Source organism: Vulpes vulpes, chromosome 3 (assembly GCF_048418805.1).
Source record: "Vulpes vulpes isolate BD-2025 chromosome 3, VulVul3, whole genome shotgun sequence".
Taxonomy (NCBI): domain Eukaryota; kingdom Metazoa; phylum Chordata; class Mammalia; order Carnivora; family Canidae; genus Vulpes; species Vulpes vulpes.
In genome coordinates this window covers 74,851,183-74,872,877 of record NC_132782.1, presented here as the reverse complement: position 1 = coordinate 74,872,877, position 21,695 = coordinate 74,851,183, and the positions used below count along the sequence as shown (strand labels likewise).

At 44.4% G+C, this 21,695-nt stretch overlaps 1 long non-coding RNA gene across 1 annotated transcript; it reads left to right on the top strand.

The window, feature by feature from the left end:
- Positions 1–16,802: 16,802 nt before the first annotated feature.
- On the top strand, positions 16,803–18,682 carry LOC140598256 (uncharacterized). The gene is made up of 3 exons (XR_012000493.1): positions 16,803–16,904; positions 18,107–18,175; positions 18,595–18,682. It is a non-coding gene; the product is annotated as an uncharacterized lncRNA (long non-coding RNA).
- The last annotated feature ends 3,013 nt before the right edge of the window (positions 18,683–21,695 follow it).

Below are 21,695 nucleotides of genomic sequence, written 5' to 3'. Positions count from 1 at the left end.
GAATGGTTTTTATTGAATTTTTTGGGGTCCTCTCTCTCGGATCTGAATGCCTGTTTCCTTGCTCATATTTAGGAAGTTCTCAACTATGATTTGTTCAAATATACTTTGTGGTCATCTCTCCCTCTCAGCCTCTTCTGGAACCCCAATTATATGTAAATTCATCCTTCTCAGGCTATCATTTATTTCCCTAAGCCTTTCCTTGTGGGCTCTTAATCGCGTTTCTCTTTTTTCCTCAGCTTCCTTCCTTACCATCAAGTTGTCTTCTATGTCACTCACTCTTTCTTCCACCTCATTAACACTAGCAGTTAGAACATCCAGTTTGGATTGCATCTCATTGAATCTATTTAATTTTGGCCTGATTAGATCTCAATTCTGCAGTAACGAAGTCTCTAGAGTAATTTATGCATTTTTGCAGAGCTACCAGTGGTTTTATAATTGTGCTTCTGAATTGAATTTCTGACATAATGAAATCCATATTCTGTAACTCTGCTGCAGAGAGTACTGTTTCTGGTTCTTTTGGGATGAATTCTTCCTTCTAGTCCTTTTATTCAGTGCAGAGTGGCTGTATGAGTGGGCTGAGTAAAAAATATCAACTACAACCAAAGTAAAACACACCCTAGATGATTCTGAAGAGGTCCGAGACCAGAAAATGAAAAAAAAAAAAAAACAACAGAAAAAAAACAGAACAAAATAAAACAAAAGGACCACTAAAGGGAAAAAGAAGTATTAAAACAAAGTAGTGGGGCAGCCCCAGTAGCGCAGTGGTTTGGAGCCGCCAGCAGCCCGGGGTGTGATCCTGGAGACCCGGGATCAAGTCCCACGTCGGGCTCCCTGCATGGAGCCTGCTTCTCCCTCTGCCTGTGACTCTGCCCCCCCCCCCCCCCGAATAAATAAAATCTTTTTAAAAAAAAAAGTAGTGAAAAATTAAAGGCCAAAAACCACAAAGAAGGGGAAAAAAAGTAAAGAAGAAAACGAAAAAAAAAAAAAGGTTGGGAGATGATGGTGGTGAAGAAGTGGTAGTGAAGGGAGAATATAGTCTACCTGAAGGGTCCTAGAGGTTGATTCTGAGTGTATTTTGTTCTGTATGTTAGACGATGCTCAATCCCAAATTTATATAAACCAGCAATACTTGTAGAGAGACACAACATTGACCACCAAAACATAAATGAGATAAAAGAAGGGGACAGAATGGGAATGAACAGAGAATATAATCTTACAGAATGAACCAGCACACTATTCCACTTGGTTCTGGGTGTTGTTGGTCATGTATTTCTTATAGAGCTGGCTTCGTGGTCACATATTCTTTTAGTTTCTACCTATATTGGGAGCTCTTTATCTCTCCTCCTATTCTGAATGAGAGCCTTGCTGGAGAAAGTATTCTTGGTTGCATGTTCTTCTCATTTAGGACCCTTAATATATCCTGCCAGCCATTTCTCGCCTGCCAGGTCTCTGTGGAGAGGTCTGCTGTTAATCTAATATTTCTCACCATAAAAGAGATTTCTTGTCTCTTGCTGCTTTGAGGATCTTCTCTTTATCTTGGAATTTGCAAGCTTCACTATTAAATGTCGAGGAAACAGTACTCAGCCCACTGAGAAAACTCAGTGAGTTGCTCAGCCCCCTCCTTGGTGCTCACCGCAGTGGGAGTTGTTTATCCTGTGAGGCCACTGTGAGGCTCAGTGGGGGTGGTTTATCCTGTGAGGCCCCAGGAGGAACAACAACAGTCGTAGTGGCCAGCTCTCCAGCCTTGGAGTCATCTCCCGCAGTAACTACCGCAGCTCTCAGTCTGCAGGGGCCTGGATGCCCTGGGGGCGGGGTCGCTGATCTGCACAGCTCGGGGCTCCCCAGCGGCAGGAGCGTCCTCGCTGTCCTGTGCCCTCCTGGCTTCCGCCTGTCCGGATCCTGGGCCGTGTCCCCTGGCGCCCTGGGCTCCCGGGCCTGTGCTGCTGGAATCATGCTCCCGGGGCTGCGCAGCCCCCTCCGAGCGGAGCCACCGCCCGAGCCGCCGCCTGAGCTGCTCCGGGGGCCCCGCCGGGCATGCGCTGCAGCCCTTTAGGGAGCTCAGCCGGGTTGTGTGGTGCGCTCTCCCTCGGGGCGCAGGTCCTCTGTTAGTGCCCCTCGTGGGATCCTGCCCAAGCCTGAGGGCATCCCCGTCCCTCCTGGGATCCTGCCTGAGCTCCCTGTGATCGCCTTTCCTTCAGGGAAGATTGGTGAAGCTCCTGTTTCTCCGGGACGGGGCTTTCCTGTCGTGGGGGCACTCGCCTTGCGGCCTTAGTCTGGCTCCTCGTGGGCCCCTCCCCCTTGGATGCTTTTTCTTTCTTTCATTTTTTTTTTTTTATGTCTTCGAACCTTGATAGAAGCACGAACTCTTTTCACTGTAGCATTCCAGCTGTTCTCTTTAAATCTCAGGCCGAATTCATAGGTTTTCACGATGATTTGAAAGTTATGTAGGTAATTTGGTGGGGACAGGTGACTTGGGGACCTTACTCTTCCGCTATCTTGCCCCTCCCCCCCAAGATGAGCCATTTCTCATGGCATTCTCCCTTTTTTATTTTAGCCCTAAAAAATGCTTTTAGTTCTAATCCTCTTGCCCTTCTAGTCAATTCTGAGTACCGGAGGGCAAATTTTTTTTTCTTCAAGATGAGTCACCTCAGGTAGGTGACATCAGTACTTGCTACGAGAGTTACTTCGATGAGCACCCTCTCATAAGTTTTCCACACAGGTGTCATGAATACTGGGGAGTGATGGTTTTTTTTTTTTTTAATTTTTAAAAAAATTTTTGCTTTGTGTGGAGTGATGGTTTTATCTTTAGTGACATTGACTACTTTTTCACTTGCAGGGTGACTGGGTCAGAGTCTCCATGTTATTCATGGAGGTGATATAGCACCAGCTCACCTTCAAACATGTCCATCTCCTGTCTCCCATGTAGGAACATGCAGAACTTAGTGACCATGAACTGCAGACAGACAGCAAATATACAGAGGTCTTACCTGAGTTCAGCTCAGCATGTGAGTAACCTACTGTTCTCTCTTTGGTTTTTTTAGTCCAGTGCCCTTTAGTCATTCTAAACTTCTTTGCAATTGATTCCAGAAAATGGCTCACCAAGATGAGAGGGATTGGAAGTTCCTTGGAGACAGGTGTTACCCATACGATATTATTCATTACCCTATAGCATGTAAGACTTGGTCTCTCATCTGATTACAAAACTCTTCAAACATCAATGGATCAGAGTGAGATAAAAAGCTAACTTAGAAGAAAGGCTGAGCTTCAGGACACATCCATTCATATGTCCCACTCCTCCCATCATCCTCAGAGACAGTGAACAAAATTGGACAAGGTATTGTTTCCGGTGCACATCTCATGCTGGCCACCACACATATCCTGTCATCATGCCATAATATGTCATCATGATACCATCATCATGCCTCTGTTCCTTCAGTTCATGTTGTTGTCTTGCTCCACCAATAAACCTTTTCACCTATGAAGTTGGAGGTCAATGGTAATCATCTTCATTAGCTTCACAAAATAGGATTGGGCAATGATTTAATTGGATATAACATGCAAAGCACAGGATATAAGAGAAAAATAAATCCACACACTGGACATTAGGAATACTTAATATCTTTGTGACTTAAAAGACATTTTCAACAAAGTAAAAAAAATCCATAAGATGGGACACTATATTTGCAAACCGTGTATCTGACAGGGGCTTAATATCAAGAATATATAAAAAACACATAAACTCAACAACAAAAAACAAACCAAATGGGATATGTGAATGTCCAAAAACTGAATAGACCTATCCTCATGAAAATAAATTGTAAATGATAACATCACTAATCATTAGGAAATGAAAATTGCAAAACAATGAAATAACATCTTAGATCCATTAAGATGACTAAAAAAACAGAGAAGAAAAGATAAGAACAATTGTTTGCAAAGATATGGAGAATTTGGAAACTTTGTTCACTGTGTGTGGTAGTAATGCATAACGGTTTTAGTTGCTGTGAAGTCAGTATGGGAGTTCTTTAAAAAAATTAAAATTACTGTGTTCTGGTCATTTCTGCTTCTGGGGAATTAATTGACAACACCGTCTTGAAGCCATATCTGAACACACATTTTCATTAGCATCATTGTACATAATAGCTAAACCATAAAAGCAATCCCAAGTATCTGTGCAGAGAGTAACAGATGTTGTATATGTACACACAATTAAGAATTGTTCATTTTTTAAAGATTTCTTTTTTTTTTAATTAATTTTTATTGGTGTTCAATTTACCAACATACAGAAAAACACCCAGTGCTCATCCCGTCAAGTGTCCACCTCAGTGCCCCTCACCCATTCACCCCCACCCCCCGCCCTCCTCCCCTTCCACCACCCCTGGTTCATTTCCCAGAGTTAGGAGTCTTTATATTCTGTCTCCCTTCCTGATATTTCCCAACATTTCTTTTCCCTTCCTTTATATTCCCTTTCACTATTATTCATATTCCCCAAATGAATGAGAACATACACTGTTTGTCCTTCTCCGATTGACTTATTTCACTCAGCATAATACCCTCCAGTTCCATCCACGTTGAAGCAAATGGTGGGTATTTGTCGTTTCTAATTGCTGAGTAATATTCCATTGTATACATAAACCACATCTTCTTTATCCACTCATCTTTCGATGGACACCGAGGCTCCTTCCACAGTTTGGCTATTGTGGCCATTGCTGATAGAAACATCGGGGTGCAGGTGTCCCGACGTTTCATTGCATCTGAATCTTTGGGGTAAATCCCCAACAGTGCAATTGCTGGGTCGTAGGGCATGTCTATTTTTAACTCTTTGAGGAACCTCCACACAGTTTTCCAGAGTGGCTGCACCAGTTCACATTCCCACCAACAGTGTAAGAGGGTTCCCTTTTCTCCGCATCCTCTCCAACATTTGTTGTTTCCTGCCTTGTTAATTTTCCCCATTCTCACTGGTGTGAGGTGGTATCTCATTGTGGTTTTGATTTGTATTTCCCTGATGGCAAGTGATGCAGAGCATTTTCTCATGTGCTTGTTGGCCATGTCCATGTCTTCCTCTGTGAGATTTCTCTTCATGTCTTTAGCCCATTTCATGATTGGATTGTTTGTTTCTTTGGTGTTGAGTTTAATAAGTTCTTTATAGATTTTGGAAACTAGCCCTTTATCTGATATGTCGTTTGCAAATATCTTCTCCCATTCTGTAGGTTGTCTTTTAGTTTTGTTGACTGTATCCTTTGCTGTGCAAAAGCTTCTTATCTTGATGAAGTCCCAATAGTTCATTTTTGCTTTTGTTTCTTTTGCCTTTGTGGATGTATCTTGCAAGAAATTACTGTGGCCAAGTTCAAAAAGGGTGTTGCCTGTGTTCTCCTCTAGGATTTTAATGGAATCTTGTCTCACATTTAGATCTCTCATCCATTTTGAGTTTATCTTTGTGTATGGTGAAAGAGAGTGCTCCAGTTTCATTCTTCTGCATGTGGATGTCCAATTTTCCCAGCACCATTTATTGAAGAGACTGTCTTTCTTCCAATGGATAGTCTTTCCTCCTTTATCGAATATGAGATGACCGTACATTTCAGGGTCCACTTCTGGGTTCTCTATTCTGTTCCATTGATCTATGTGTCTGTTTTTGTGCCAGTACCACACTGTCTTGATGACCACAGCTTTGTAGTACAACCTGAAATCTGGCATTGTGATGCCCCCAGCTATGTTTTTCTTTTTTAAAATTCCCCTGGCTATTCGGGGTCTTTTCTGATTCCACACAAATCTTAAAATAAATTGTTCTAACTCTCTGAAGAAAGTCCATGGTATTTTGATAGGGATTGCATTAAACGTATAAATTGCCCTGGGTAGCATTGACATTTTTACAATATTAATTCTGCCAATCCATGAGCATGGAATATTTTTCCATCTCTTGGTGTCTTCCTCAATTTCTTTCAGAAGTGTTCTATAGTTTTTAGGGTATAGATCTTTTACCTCTTTGGTTAGGTTTATTCCTAGGTATCTGATGCTTTTGGGTGCAATTGTAAATGGGATTGACTCCTTAATTTCTCTTTCTTCAGTCTCATTGTTAGTGTATAGAAATGCCATTGATTTCTGGGCATTGATTTTGTATCCTGCCACGCTACCAAATTGCTGTATGAGTTCTAGCAATCTTGGGGTGAGGCTTTTGGGTTTTCTATGTAGAGTATCATGTCATCGGCGAAGAGGGCGAGTTTGACTTCTTCTTTGCCAATTTGAATGCCTTTAATGTCTTTTTGTTGTCTGATTGCTGAGGCGAGGACTTCCAGAACTATGTTGAACAGCAGTGGTGAGAGTGGACATCCCTGTCTTGTTCCTGATCTTAGGGGAAAGGCTCCCAGTGCTTCCCCATTGAGAATGATATTTGCTGTGGGCTTTTCATAGATGGCTTTTAAGATGTCAAGGAAAGTTCCCTCTATCCCAACACTCTGAAGGGTTTTGATTAGGAATGGATGCTGCATTTTGTCAAATGCTTTCTCTGCATCTAATGAGAGTATCATATGGTTCTTGGTTTTTCTCTTGCTGATATGATGAATCACATTGATGGTTTTACGAGTGTTGAACCAGCCTTGTGTCCCAGGGATAAATCCTACTTGGTCATGGTAAAGATTTCTTTTTTAAAGGATTGAATTTTTATTGATAATTGTTTTTATTTTTTATTTTTTATTATTTTTTAAAGTAAATTTATTTTTTATTGGTGTTCAATTTACCAACATACAGAATAACACCCAGTGCTCATCCCGTCAAGTGCCCCCCTCAGTGCTCATCACCCATTCACCCCCACCCCCACCCTCCTCCCCTTCTACCACCCCTAGTTCGTTTCCCAGAGTTAGGAGTCTTTATGTTCTGTCTCCCTTTCTGATATTTCCCACACATTTCTTCTCCCTTCCCTTATATTCCCTTTCACAATTATTTATATTCCCCAAATGAATGAGAACATACACTGTCCTTCTCTGATTGACTTACTTCACTCAGCATAATACCTTCCAGTTCCATCCACGTTGAAGCAAATAGTGGGTATTTGTCGTTTCTAATGGCTGAGCAAGGCCCACCTTTTCTCTGTCTTCATCTTCTGAGTCTCCTATGATATGAATGTTATTGTTTTAATAAGTGGCTGAGTTCCCTAAGTCTGCCTCTGTGGTCCATAATCTTTCTTGTTTTTAAGGCTTCCACTTGGGAAGTTCATTTTTGCTTTTGTTTCTTTTGCCTTCATGGATGTAACTTGCAAGAAGTTACTGTGGTTGAGTTAAAAAAGGGTGTTGCCTGTGTTCTCCTCTAGGATAAAGATTTCATTTATTTATTTATGAGAGACACAGAGAGAGAGGCAGAGACATGGGCAGAAGGAGAAGTAGGCTCTGTGTGGGGAGCCTGATGTGGGACTTGGTCTCAGGACCCCGGGATCATGCCCTGAGCCACTGAGCCACCCAGAGGCCCTTGTTTTACTTTCTATGAATATGTTCCCAGAAGTTGAACTGCTGGATCATAAGATAGTTCTATTTTTAATATTTTGAGGAACCTCTAAGTGTTTTGCATAATTACTGTAACAATTTGCAATCTCACCAACAGTGGACAAGGATTCCCATTTCTCTTCATCCTCACTAGCATTTGTTATCTCTTTTTTATGATAGCTCTTCCAAATGATGTGATGTGATATTTCATTGTGTTCTTGGTTTGCATTTTTCTGATGGTTAGTCATGTTGAGCACCTTTTTATTTATCTGTTTGTCATTTGTTTATGTTCTCTGGGCAAATCCCAGAGCACTGTACACTGTGTCTGGGATTGAGGGACAAGTCCACTCTCCATTAGACTTTCAAGGTCCTCATTTGGATGTACAGGAGTGGGTGCAGAATCACTCTTCTGGCTGCTTGAGAGTGCTGTGTTAGTAAAGAGGACACCATGGGAGTGAACAGAAAAGGGAGTAAAAGGAAGCTTTTGAGGTCCTTTAATCTGCCTCTAGAGGAAGATCCTGCTCCTTTGCCCCTGTGATTCTGGAAAGCCACTGCTTTGAGGACACCCAAATAAAGGCATCCCTTTCTTTGGTAGTGTGCCTGCCTGAGACTGGACAACACGATGCAGGAAGCCTCCTTGTCCATGGCACCTAGAGAGTTCTGGTGGAGGAACTGGAACAGGAACAGTCATGCAGAGGCCATTTTGGTTGGTTGTCTCCCTTGCCCAGAAACAGCTTGAAGCTGTTAGTAGCATTTTTCCCTGCAGTCTAGGTGGTTAGAAGGAGAGGTGGGCTCTAAGACCTTCTCATTCAGTAACTATGTCCTGAGCACCCTCTGCCAGGTACCTTGGTGGGCCCATGTGTGGAGCTGAAAATACTAAGGTCTCCCTGCCGTTAGGAACTCACAGTCTGGAGATGGATAAAAGCACAAAAGCAAAGGCACGTGATAGAAGACAGCAAGTAATATGTACTACAAATGAAGTGTGCTATGAAAGAAGGCTGGGAGTCATTGGATAGGAAGGTATGAAAGGCCTTACTGAGGATGATGTTGCTGGGAACAGAATGACAAAAGGGAGCTAGACGTTCATGAGTCTGGGTGCAGAGTGTCAGAAAGAAGGGATCACTGCTGTAGACACTCACTACAGAAGCCAATTTGGCAGATGAGGTGAAAGAGACGGCCAGTGTGGCTGCAGGGAAACTAGCAGTGAGGAAGGAGGAGGGCAGAAAGAGATGCTGAGACCTGGTAGACTGTTAGTTATCTGTTGTTCCTCTGTTATTACATTGCCCCAATACCTTCATCTTAAAATACACAGGTTTTTTGGATGAAGAATCCAGGTAATTAGCTTGGTTCCTCAGCCTCAAAGTATGTCAGAGGCTGTGGCTGTGACTGAGGCCAGACTGGCAGAGGATTTTCTCCCAAGTTTGCTCACATGATTCCAGATGCCATTTGGACTCAGAGCCTGAGTTTCTGTGTGTCTTTTGGCTTTGGCACTGCCTTGGTTCTCTGCCATGTGAGCTCTATATGGCAGCTGAAAACATCTGTACTTGAATTTAGGTTCAGGGATAGAGAAAGTAAAAGGGAAAGGGAGGAAAAGAGAAGGGAAACATGAGAGGAAGTAACTAGGAAGTCAGAAACTCTTTGCAACTGAAACTAAGACATGACGTTCCATCACATTGGCTGTATCTTATTCGTCAGAAGCCAGTACCCAACCACTAGTGGTTACAGAGTGATGCCTATACCACAGGTCAGGATTGCTGGGAGCCATTGTAAAGACTGCTGCCCTCAGAGTCCAAAATGAGGCAACTGGGTCTCATTCTATATATAACAGGAAACAACTTAACAGCTTTACTACAGAAGATGACAATGTCTGCATCTTTGTGCATTTCCAGCCTATCATGGTGCCTACATTAAAATGAGGCCAAGAGGGAAAATGACTTTTCCAAAATAAAATTGCTGGAACCCAGGCCTCTTTTGAGTGATACTTCATGCCAGCTTGCACCCCTTCTTGAAATCCTTCCATCCTTATTTTTAAAAGATTTTATTTATTTTTTCATGAGAGACAGAGAGAGAGGCAGAGACACAGGCAGAGAGAGAAACTCCCATGCAGGGAGCCCGATGTGGGACTGGATCCTGGGATGCCAGGATCATGCCCTGGCCTGGGCTGAAAGTAGGTGCTAAACTGCTGAGCCACCCAGGGATCCTCTTCCATCCTTAAATTTGTGCTGCAGATACACAAGATACCAGCCCACACGTTATAAATATTATCCACATACACTTGATGATGTCCCTAGGAAGTAGATTCCAGCCTGATCCCACTATGCAGGTTGGGACACTGGGGGATACATGAAAGACACAATGAATAAGAACACAATTGGGAATACAAACAAACAAGAAAAGGTCTGAATTCAATTCTGTCTCCTGAAAATTAGGACTCTAATTACATTTCTAGAGAGTTGTGGCTAGGGCATGTTTAACTCATTGTGTACAGTTGTTAAGGAGGTGACATGGGTGAGAAAGGTAAGCTAGTCAACTGCCAAGAAGGGACTTTGGATAGGTATGACTGAACAAAGGGGACCAGGTGCTGGAATCTTGAAAAAGTGACCTCACCTCCTTGGTGATAGGCCCCCAAATGAACTTAGAACTCTGGTGACTAGGCACCTAGAGTCTAGAGACAGCCTGCTTTCCAGCTCACTTGACTGGAGACATTCAAGAGTACAAGAGGTTCTATTGCTGTATTCCTACTTTCAGGGGCTCTGGGCTCAAGAAATTCCAGACAGAGACTTTTATATCATTATAGATGTTGGCTCAGCCCTCTTCTCCAAAGCTTCTGGTCATGTGGTAGGAGATACCAACAGTACACCGGAGAGCAAGCCACAACTGTGATCCCACCTGAACAGGCCAACATCTCTTTTTTTTTTGTATATTTTTTTTATTGGAGTTTGATTTGCCAACATATAGCATAACACCCAGTGCTCATCCCGCCAAGTGCCCTCCTCAGTGCCTGTCACCCAGTCACCCATCCCCCTGCCCACCTCCACTTCCACTACTGCTTGTTTGTTTCCCAGAGTTAGGAGTCTCTTGCTCCCTGCATGGAGCCTGCTTCTCCCTATGTCTATGTCTCTGTCTCTGTCTCTCTGTCTCTGTCTGTCTCTGTCTCTCATGAATAAATAAAATCTTTTAAAAAAGGAATCCCTCATGGTTTGTCTCCCTCTTTAATTTTTCCCACTCATTTTCTCTCCTTTCCCCTTTAATCCCTTTGACTATTTTTATATTCCCTGAATGAATGAAACCATACAATGTTTGTCCTCCAATCGACTTACTTCACTCAGCATAATACCCTCCAGTTCCATCCACATTGAAGCAATGGTGGGTATTCATCCTTTCTGATGACTGAGTAATATTCCATTGTATACAGAGACCACATCTTCTTTATCCATTCATCTTTCAATGGACACTGAGGCTCCTTCCACAGTTTGGCTATTGTGGACATTGCTGCTATAAATATTGGGGTGCAGGTGTTCTGGCATTTCACTGCATCTGTATCTTTGGGGTAAATCCCCAGCAGTGCAATTGCTGGGTTGTAGGGCAGATGTATTTTTACCTCTTTGAGGAACCTCCACACAGTTTTCCAGAGTGGCTGTACCAGTTCACATTCCCATCAACAATGCAAGAGGGTTCCCCTTTCTCCACATCCTCTCCAGCATTTGTTTCCTGTCTTGTTATTTTTCACCATTTTCACTGGTGTGAGGTGGTATCTCATTGTAGTTTTGATTTATATTTCCCTGATGGCAAGTGATGCGGAGAGGCCAACACCTTTTCCCCCTCATTTGTGTGTGTATGTGTGTGTGTGTGTGTGTGTGTGTGTGTGTGTATGTGTATGTGTGTATGTGTCAGAAAAGGGGACAGAGGAGAACCCGAGTGTCTCAGCGGTTTAGCTCCTGCCTTCAGCCCAGGGCATAATCCTGGCGTCCAGGATCGAGTCCTACATCGGGCTCCTTGCATGCAGCCTGCTTCTCCCTCTGCTTGTGTCTCTGTCTCTCTCTCTGTGTCTCTCATGAAAAAATAAAATCTTTAAAAAAAGAGAAGAGGGGACAGAAAATGAGGGACATGCCCTTCCTGGGCAGAAGCAAGGTGCCATGTGTTGAAAGCCTGGTACATCTTTCATGCTCATACCCCAGGTCATAGCAGGATAAGACGAGTGCTAGGGATGAAGTTCAGCTACCTATATGGTATTCATGAGCCCTTGAGTTTCATCTGGCTTCCTCCTTGCTGAATGTCTTTTCAGCTGCCCCCTTGGCCTGAACTGGAGAACACGATTTCTAATGGGGGTGTCCCCTTGTGGTGATGTCCAGGGAAGGCCCTAATGTCTCTTGGCCTGTATTTGCAGAGCTGCACCCAGGAGATCTTTGAGGAGCTAGTCTGCAGCTTCAACTACTCCGGATCCCTAGACAAGTGTCAGGTGCACCAGGTCCCTGCTGCTCTGAGGTGAGAAGGGAAGAGGGTTCTCCACACCTAGGGCTCCCACACAAATATGGGGACAAACCTGGGTCCCCCCCATAGTATTTTTACAAGAGTGCTCCACAGGCCCAAGTAATCTGAATCTTCACATCTCTGCCACCAGCTATGTGAAGATACCTTTCACATTATGTTGGAATGGTAGAGAACATATTTAATGTTTTGGGGAGATTTTTTGGTCTGTTTTACTTTTTACTTTTCACAAGGCCAAGTGTATCTTTGCTCTTTACTACTGTTTTTATTATTTCACCTACTCGCCCCAGATATCCTGTGTAGAACTCAGCTCCATTGTCCTTGCAGAACTTCTCCAAGCCCTTACAAACCATCACACTAAAAGAGTGATTTAACACAAGAGAAAGTGTGGGACGAAGCCATTCTATATTTTTCTCTGCAACATGTCATCTCTCAGAATACATCAAATCATTGTAGGACCAACAGGTCACAAGCTCTGTCCCTATATGTCTTCATAATATTCCATAAAGGAGGTCATCTGCCTACTGTAATTTAGCATTTCAAGGCAGTTGGAACTTAACATGATTCAATTCTGTTACCATTTCAGCAATGCTTCAAGGAACAACTTAAGTGTCCTAACTGTTTTAATTCAAGATCTAACATAACATAGAACCACAGATTGGGTGGAAGGCCACTGATGCCTCCTGGGCCAGGCCACTGGTTCTGTTTTTTCAGAGTTCCACCCAGGAAATCCATGATGAGCTGCTCCAAAGGTTCAGCAACTCAGTCTCCCTTGACAAGTAGCAGGTGCATCAGGCCGCCAACAACAAGTGCTGGTCTGGAGTGAGAACAGGTTCAGATTCATTTGCAATCTCCTGACCCAGAGAGAATGAGGGCAAGCCCAGAACCCAGACTAGAAACAGCTGGCTCTCTTAGGGCCTGCTGAAGAAGGTGGTTCCCCCCAGAACCTTTCTCCCCATGTCAGGAACAGACCAACCCTCATAAGCTTAGAGGAAATGCCATGCAGCTCTTCTTTAGACTACTCTCAGGCCCAACATAGATAATCTTAAGCAGCATTTGAGATTCTAACCCTCTGTTTGTCCCAACTACAGTGGAGATGTTTACTGATGATGACTTACTGGCATACTGCCCTTAATAGAGGCTATTAATAGAAGTGCTACTGTTGCTCAGTTAACAGAATGCCTTGGTTACCAATTTGTTTTTTATTTTTTACCCCTAAAGCCAACTATACTTTTAAGCCTAGAACCTCTTTCTGTGTGGGCACTCAAGTCCCTTCTCTTGTACAAGTTCCCAAAAGGATGGGAGTCTCTGGTCAGAGTGCCTGATCCTGATCTTCCCAGTGGTTCATTGTGTTGAAGCTGATTACATTGCCCCCCTCTTGTCTACTTGGTGTGAAAAGGAATCAACTCTGTCCATGGGTGAGGCCTGCATGACGCTGGTTTCAAGGAAGGAATAGAGAATCTCATACAGTCCCTAGCACCATTCTTCTAAGATAGAAATACCTCAAACATCACAACCATTTTCTGCATATACCAGGTTTTCACTTCAGCCCAGCAGGCCCTAGTCCAGCAGTTCAATAGGTGAATGCTCACAATAGGCACAGGGGTGATCCTCCCATCTACTAGTTGTATGTCTTGGGAATATCACTGCACCTCTCTGAGCCCCACTTTCCTCTTCTGAAAAGTGGTGTGGTAAGAGGATGAACTTCATAGGGCTACTGTGGGAAATCATAGGAGAAAATGTGGCATGGGCCTGGCTCTGTAGAAAGGGCTCCTGGACATGTTGAGCACTTTCATGTTTAATAGTTCTCGCTCTCCAGTGAAGAAGCTCTCAAACTCAACCCTCATGGCCTTTGGCCCTGAAGGATTTATAAAAGTGAATGGAAATCAGGCAGTTTTCCTGTTTGCAAAGGACTTCTAAGATTCCATCTAGCTTTTCCTGGTACTTGTCATTTACATGGCCAGATTAGGGGTCACTGGGGGCAGGCAGAGAAGCCCAAGTTCCACACAGTATCTGGAAAGTACTGGTTAGGATTCCTTCATTCAACAATATATATTAAGCACTTGATAATGTGGGCACTTTTCTAGTCACTATGATAATTCAGTGAATAAATAAGACACAATGCCTGGATCTCAATTCTAGTCAGAGGGTCAGACAGCACTCATGTCCATCATCATTAGATGTGACATCTTCATAGCCTCCTCTAGGTATGAATGGATCCACCCATATTTGGACCTTTGTGATGGACTATAAGACCAAGTAAAAACATGATTTTGCTTTGGGCCCAGAAAGAGGGCCTCCTGCCTCCACAAAGCAGGGTGGGATACTACAAGGGTTGTGGCTGGGGAGGGACTTTCAGAACCATGGATCTCACAATCTCTTGATTTCCATGGGAGGGCTTAAGTTTGGGAGGTTTCTGGGAAGAAGAAAATGAGTCAAAGAGAGCTATGGATGGGGTCCCAAGCCATCTGGGAGCAGAGCACAGTCTGGGCTGAGTTAGTGCCTCAAAGACCCATCCTTTCCACTGTCCCATCTTGGTATGCCTGCCCCTCTCCATACCACCTCTGCTGACCACCACAACTGGGGCCAAGAACAGAAGCTGTGGTAAGCAGAGTGCTAACAAATCTGCCTCAAACCTAAGCCCTGATACTGGTCTGCATGGAGTAACGAGTACACTAGGCCCATGACCATGGAGAGAAGAGGTAAAGTAGAAAAACCAGAATCATACAGGTTTTCTGGATGACCAGACCTTCCGCTTCAAGGGCAGCTACAGTGGGGTTGTAAGTGGACTAGGTCATCCTCTGGGACCCACATAGAAAGAATGATGCTGTGCGAATACCATGTGGCCAGGCCTCTGCCTCTACTTCTCATATGACTCTCCTCAGCATCCTCTCTCCCATCTTGAGTACCTGGCCTGACCAGTAATTGCAGGCTACCTGGCAGTCCCTGCACTGTGCCCATTTTGAGGTGAAGGTGGCCTATGTGCATGTGAAGGGAATGACTGGGATCTGAAGAACCATGGCACACTTATCCTGCAGCAGTGGGAACTTTTGGAGCCCACTGAGGCAGAGGCAGAGGGTGAGAGGGATTGCAAGCTGGCAACAATATCGGGTTGGGGTCATGGGCTGGGTATTCCTTTGAAGGCCATGGGTTCTGTCTTGTTTTTGGAAAGGCACATGGAAAGTCAGTTATGTGGATGAACCTTGCTATTTATCCTGCTCTAGTGTCAGCTCCAGGGCTCCTTCCAGCTGCTGATCCAGAAAAAGGGCCTACTATGGAGCTAGAGACAAACCCACCTCTGCTTCAACCATCACCTCAAGCATCAGAGCCAGCATCATCTCCATCAGCCATTCCAGAACTGGAACAGGGCTCACATTTTCTGCATGCATGCCATATCCTGAGTTGCAGTCAGCTCAACCATGATCATTACATGGAATTTAAACCCCAGTTCTAAAAATAGAGACAGAGCCAACTCCAGCCCCATATGCTTTCTGCCCTAAAGATCCAGCTGAATGAGGAGAATGGACTTTCCTCCCAAGTCAGTGGTAGAGCAACTGATGTACACAGATGTGGTGAGCAGCTCGGCTGTCAGGGTGGGTCAGGGGCACACGTTACCTCTGCCAGCAGCTGCCCCAAACTTGGCTTTCCTGATGCATACTCCTATGGTCTGGGTCCAAATCTCAGCTCCACCATTTACCAACCATGTCAACCCATCAAGATCCTTAAGCTCAGGCCTTCACTGTCCAGCTGTGGTCTCTAGAGATAGACACTGATAAGAACTGATGCAAATTGTGTAGATTAAATGAGCCAGAGCAAAGTTGGAAGGCCCTGGTCCTTGGGGGGGGCAGCTCACTGTGTGCAGCCAAATGCATGGGTCACCCTCCCATCTGCCTTGGAGGCTAAGCACCCTCCACACTTATTAGGGGACTGATGTATACTTAAGCATGGGGGCAAACAAAACTGGTTATAGCTACCATGTAAGAATGCATGGCCCAGCTGAAAGGGGAGTAGGACCAGAGGGATGAACAGTTGGAGGTGAAGATGTCCCCTTGTGAGGAGTTGCCTTGAACTGTCACCTGGAGCTTGAAGTTCGTGAAGATGATCAGGGTGCAAATGCCCTCCATTCCCTCCCTGCCAGTATTCCCTCCTGGGTCATCCTGTACTGAGTTCTCACAGTAAAAAAGAATGGAATGAAATCCAGAGAGTCTAATCAGGCTCAGGCCACATTCTTGGCTTCCTGAACTCCAGCTCTAACCTGTGACCCCTCCCTAGGACATTAGTTTTGCATGTGAAGTGGCTGGGTGAACAAAACACTGCCTGTTCACTAGGAGCTTTTTAAGAAGTGCTGCCCCATCAGTGCCTGGACTCCATCTAGTCCAAGTGGAATAAGCCTGGCAATGAGCACCTGGCACCAACAGTCCATGCCACCATCATCCAGTTCAGTGGTGTGGCCAAATGTGTCATCACCATATACCATGGCAACCCAAGCATGACAGCCCGGGACAGGCTGTACAGACAGTGGTGGATCACTGGATAAAGTGGCCAAGGTATGCTATAGGAGGCCCAACTGAGTTGCTCTACAACTCTACAGTCCCTAGGTTCTTCCTTCCAGAGACATGCTGACCTTCACTTGCATGGCCCAATGTTGAGATGCTCAGTTCCTACCTGGCTCCTTCCTTGGAGTGAGGTAAAATTCTCCCTCTCCCCAGAAGTGTTACTTTTTGGCTCTTACATGTGCCCTTCTGCAGGTCCCTGGACTTCATCCAGGAGGGGAGATTTAAACTGAGGGAGACTGAAGGTCCTGCTACCCACCTGACAGCTCATTCTCCTCCCTCTCCCAGCCTGTAAAATCTTGTAGAAATACTCTTCACTGCATGCCATCCTCTCTGCTCTTCAAAGTGCCTCAATTCACTGCCTGAAGAAGACATGGGAGAAAGTTTCCAGGTGAGTAGGCCTCTCTCTATAGAAAGAACAGGATGGATGAGGGATCTCCTACATACCTGTTTCCCCACCCCCCTCAGTCAGCTGGGACCTCGTGAGAGCAAACCTTGACAACAGGACCCGAGCTGGTGGGTGGGTCACTCAGCCCTCTGGAGAACAGGCCATCATGCCTCCTGCTTTAGAAATCAGTTTTCCTAAATGTCCCACATTGAGCTGAGCCAAATTAAATATCTTCACGTGTTTACTTTACAGCATAAAGGACTAGCCTTGTCCAATTGAAACCAAAATTGACCAAAGCAGAGCTACTCAATTAATATAGGAATGGAGGCACTGGATGACCAACATGAGAGCTCCCTCCCATGTCCTACAAAGACCTGAGTGCTCAGAGGAACCCAGAGAAAACTCTCATCTAGGCAGCTGGACTGTTTTGGGTTCTCAAAAGGGACTTGCACTCAAATTTGCCACATTATTCATATATTGATCCTGCCTTCTCTCCCCCTATTCCAGAAGAGCTTTCAAAAATTTAAAAAGCTGTGCACCGAATACAACCCACATAGCAGGAAACTGCTTGTCCAGGTAACATAGAAGGTACAGGTCTGGAAGGAGAGGAAGGATGTGAGGGAACAGGGTCCTGAGTGGATGAAGAAAGACTGCTGTGTAGGAAAATGGCCTGAAGCATTCCATGGGGAGGTGAAGCCTTTGGCATGTATGTGATTACAGCCTGGGGTGAAGACTCCACTGGAGGTGGGACAAGCAATGTCATTCAACTAGAATCCCTAGTCTAGATATCCTATCATTCTTTGTCAATAGCTGGTCCAGATGGGGGCCTCTACCAACCTTGAGAGCCCAGAGTACAGGCCTCTGCTCAGTGATGGGGTTGGGATGGGTTGAGGGCCACAACAGTGATGGTAGTAATAGGACACTGGGTCCTCAGGAGACCATGGGAGATAGCTGGAGTTCTCACTTTTCCCGATGAGGAACCAGGCTCAGGGAGGCCAGGCTGCAAGCTTAAGGTCACACATGGACTGAATGTTGGAGCTGAGATTGTTCTAGAGTCACTCATGGCATGCTTAAGGATAATGTAGCATTGCACTCTGCTGACTCTGGGTCCTGAGTCAGATGTCCAGGTTCTAAAGTCAAAGATGGTGGAGGGAATTGTACTGAAGATATTATGGTCTCAATGACCTTATCCTTGGCCCTTGCAGGAGTAGCCATCTAAATTTGTCACCTTGGTGATGGATTTCTGGAGAGCCCAGAAAAGGCTGCAGATGAAGGTGGGTGTGCCTGAGTTACAGGGCCCCCAGAATCAGAGAAGAAGGGCTCCTCTCTCACAGCTGGAGGCCTCCAAATCAAGACAGGTGGTCCTTCTGACTCCAGCTCTGCCTCCTGTTGCCACACCTTCTAAAATTCTTATTTAGAAGTACCTAGGAGAAGGGTCTATAAAAACTGGATACAGAATGGATTTGTTGGTGGGGAGAACCACAGGGCTACATACCCTGTGATTTTCTAAAAGCAGGCCTGGAGGTGATGTTCTTGGAGGGTGGGGGGAAAGAGAATTGACAGGAGGCTGCTAAGGGTCCTAGGCTGCTCCACGTGGGAAGCTGGGGCCCAGGAGGCTGAAGTATTTTCAGGGGAGAGTCTCTATGGGCACCAAAGAGCAGAGACTCATCTCATCCCCACCCCCATGACACAGGGTGTCGTCTCCTTCCTTGCCACTTTCTTCACAGAGGGCTTTTTCTGATGGACTTTGGTTGGCTGCTTTCCAGGGGAATGAGATCAATCACCAGAAAAAGAATAAGGTGAGCATCTGTGTCACTTCCTATAGGGAAAGGTAGAGGAGTAGGTATCAGAGATGTCCCTGGGAAGAACATTCCTTGGCTTTCTATCCCTTCCACCTCACATATACTGGGGTAGTTTGATAATAAATAAGTGGAAGACCCATTCAGTGAGTAACTGCGGATAGAGGAATGGCATCAAGGATAACTTCCTGGAGGAGGGGCCATATTTACTCTACCTGAGAACAGGTAGGAACTGGATGAATTTTCAGGAAGGAGGGTTGGCATGTGTGCAAAGACCAGAGACTGATCCTCTGGCCCACTGCTCAATCCTCACAAAGCCCTGCAGCTTTCCTACCCAGGGTCTATATGCATCCTGTCCTTCTCTCTTGGCCCAGGAATACAAAGTAATGACAGAGATCATGCTGCTCCAGGTGGCTGCAGGTAATTACAACCTACAGCCCAAGAATCCATGTAGGGCCTCATTCAAGTCTATGGAGTGGCTCAACAAGGATGAGAAGTGAGACCCATCAGGAGCCGGGGGAGGGTAGAGGTGGACTCTTTCTGGTGGCCATCTAGAAATCCCTAGGGGATTTTGGAAACTAGCCCTTTATCTGATATGTCATTTGCAAATATCTTCTCCCATTCTGTAGGTTGTCTTTTAGTTTTGTTGACTGTATCCTTTGCTGTGCAAAAGCTTCTTATCTTGATGAAGTCCCAATAGTTCATTTTTGCTTTTGTTTCTTTTGCCTTCGTGGATGTATCTTGCAAGAAGTTACTGTGGCTGAGCTCAAAAAGGGTGTTGCCTGTGTTCTCCTCTAGCATTTTGATGGACTCGGGTCTCACATTTAGATCTTTCATCCATTTTGAGTTTATCTTTGTGTATGGTGAAAGAGAGTGGTCCAGTTTCATTCTACTGCATGTGGATGTCCAATTTTCCCAGCACCATTTATTGAAGAGACTGTCTTTTTCCCAGTGGATAGTCTTTCCTCCTTTGTCGAGTATTAGTTGGCCGTACAGTTGAGGGTCCACTTCTGGATTCTCTATTCTGTTCCATTGATCTATGTGTCTGTTTTTGTGCCAGTACCACACTGTCTTGATGACCACAGCTTTGTAGTACAACCTGAAATCTGGCATTGTGATGCCCCCAGCTATGGTTTTCTTTTTTAAGATTCCCCTGGCTACTCGAGGTCTTTTCTGAATCTACACAAAACTTAAAATAATTTGTTCCAACTCTCTGAAGAAAGTCCGTGGTATTTTGATAGGGATGCATTAAGCCTGTAAATTGCCCTGGGTAACATTGACATTTTCACAATATTAATTCTTCCAATTCATGAGCATGGAATATTTTCCCATCTCTTTGTGTCTTCCTCAATTTCTTTCAGAAGTGTTCTATAGTTTTTTGGGTATAGATCCTTTACCTCTGTGGTTAGGTTTATCCTTAGGTATCTTATGCTTTTGGGTGCAGTTGTAAATGGGATTGACTCCTTAATTTCTCTTTCTTCAGTCTCATTGTTAGTGTATAGAAATGCCACTGATTTCTGGGCATTGATTTTGTATCCTGCCAGGCTGCCAAATTGCTGTATGAGTTCTAGCAATCTTGGGGTGGAGGCTTTTGGGTTTTCTATGTAGAGTATCATGTCATCGGGGAAGAGGGACAATTTGACTTCTTCTTTGCCAATTTGAATGCCTTTTATGTCTTTTTGTTGCCTGATTGCTGAGGCGAGGACTTCCAGTACTATGTTGAATAGCAGTGGTGAGAGTGGACATCCCTGTCTTGTTCCTGATCTTAGGGGAAAGGCTCCCAGTGCTTCCCCACTGAGAATGATATTTGCTGTGGGCTTTTCGTAGATGGCTTTTAAGACGTTGAGGAATGTTCCCTCTATCCCTACACTCTGAAGAGTTTCATCAGGAATGGATGCTGCATTTTGTCAAATGCTTTCTCTGCATCTATTGAGATGATTCTGTGGTTCTTGTTTTTTCTCTTGCTGATATGATGAATCACACTGATTGTTTTACGAGTGTTGAACCAGCCTTGCATCCAGGGGATAAATCCCACTTGGTCATGATGAATAGTCTTCTTAATGTACTGTTGGATCCTACTGGCTAGTATCTTGTTGAGAATTTTTGCATCCATGTTCATCAGGGATATTGGTCTGTAATTCTCCTTTTTGGTGGGGTTTTGTCTGGTTTTGGAATTAAGGTCATGCTTGCCTCATAGATCGAGTTTGGAAGTATTTCACACCTTTTATCTTTCCAAACAGCTTTAGTAAAATAGTTACGGTTTCTTCTTTAAACGTGATAGAAGCCAACTGGCCCTGGACTTTTGTGTCTTGGGAGGTTTTTGATGACTGCTTCAATTTCTTCCCTGGTTATTGGCCTGTTCAGGTTTTTATTTCTTCCAGTTCCAGTTTTGGTATTTTGTAGTTTTCCAGGAATGCATCCATTTCTTCTAGATTGCCTAATTTATTGGTGTATAGCTGCTCATAATATGTGTTTAAAATCGGTTGTATTTCCTTGGTGTTGGTGGTGATCTCTCCTTTCTCATTCATGATTTTATTAATTTGAGTCTTTTCTTTCTTCTTTTTAATAAGCCTGGCTAATGGTGTATCTATCTTACTAATTCTTTCAAAGAACCACCTCCTGGTTTTGTTGATCTGTTCCACAGTTCTGGTCTCTATTTCATTGAGTTCTCCTCGAATCTTTATTGATGCTCTTCTTCTGCTGGGTGTAGCATCTATTTGCTGTTTTTTCCTCCAGCTCCTTTAGGTGTAAGGTTAGCTTTTGTATTTGAGTTCTTTCCAGTTTTTGGATGGCTTCTTGTATTGTGATGTATTTCCCCCTCAGGACTGCTTTTGTTGTATCCCAAAGACTTTTTATATATAATTTTATTTTTTATTGGTGTTCAATTTGCCAAAATAAAGAATAACACCCAGTGCTCATCCCATCAATTGCCCCCTTCAGTGCCCGTCACCCAGTAACCCCCACCTCCCACCCACCTCCCTTTCTACCACCCATA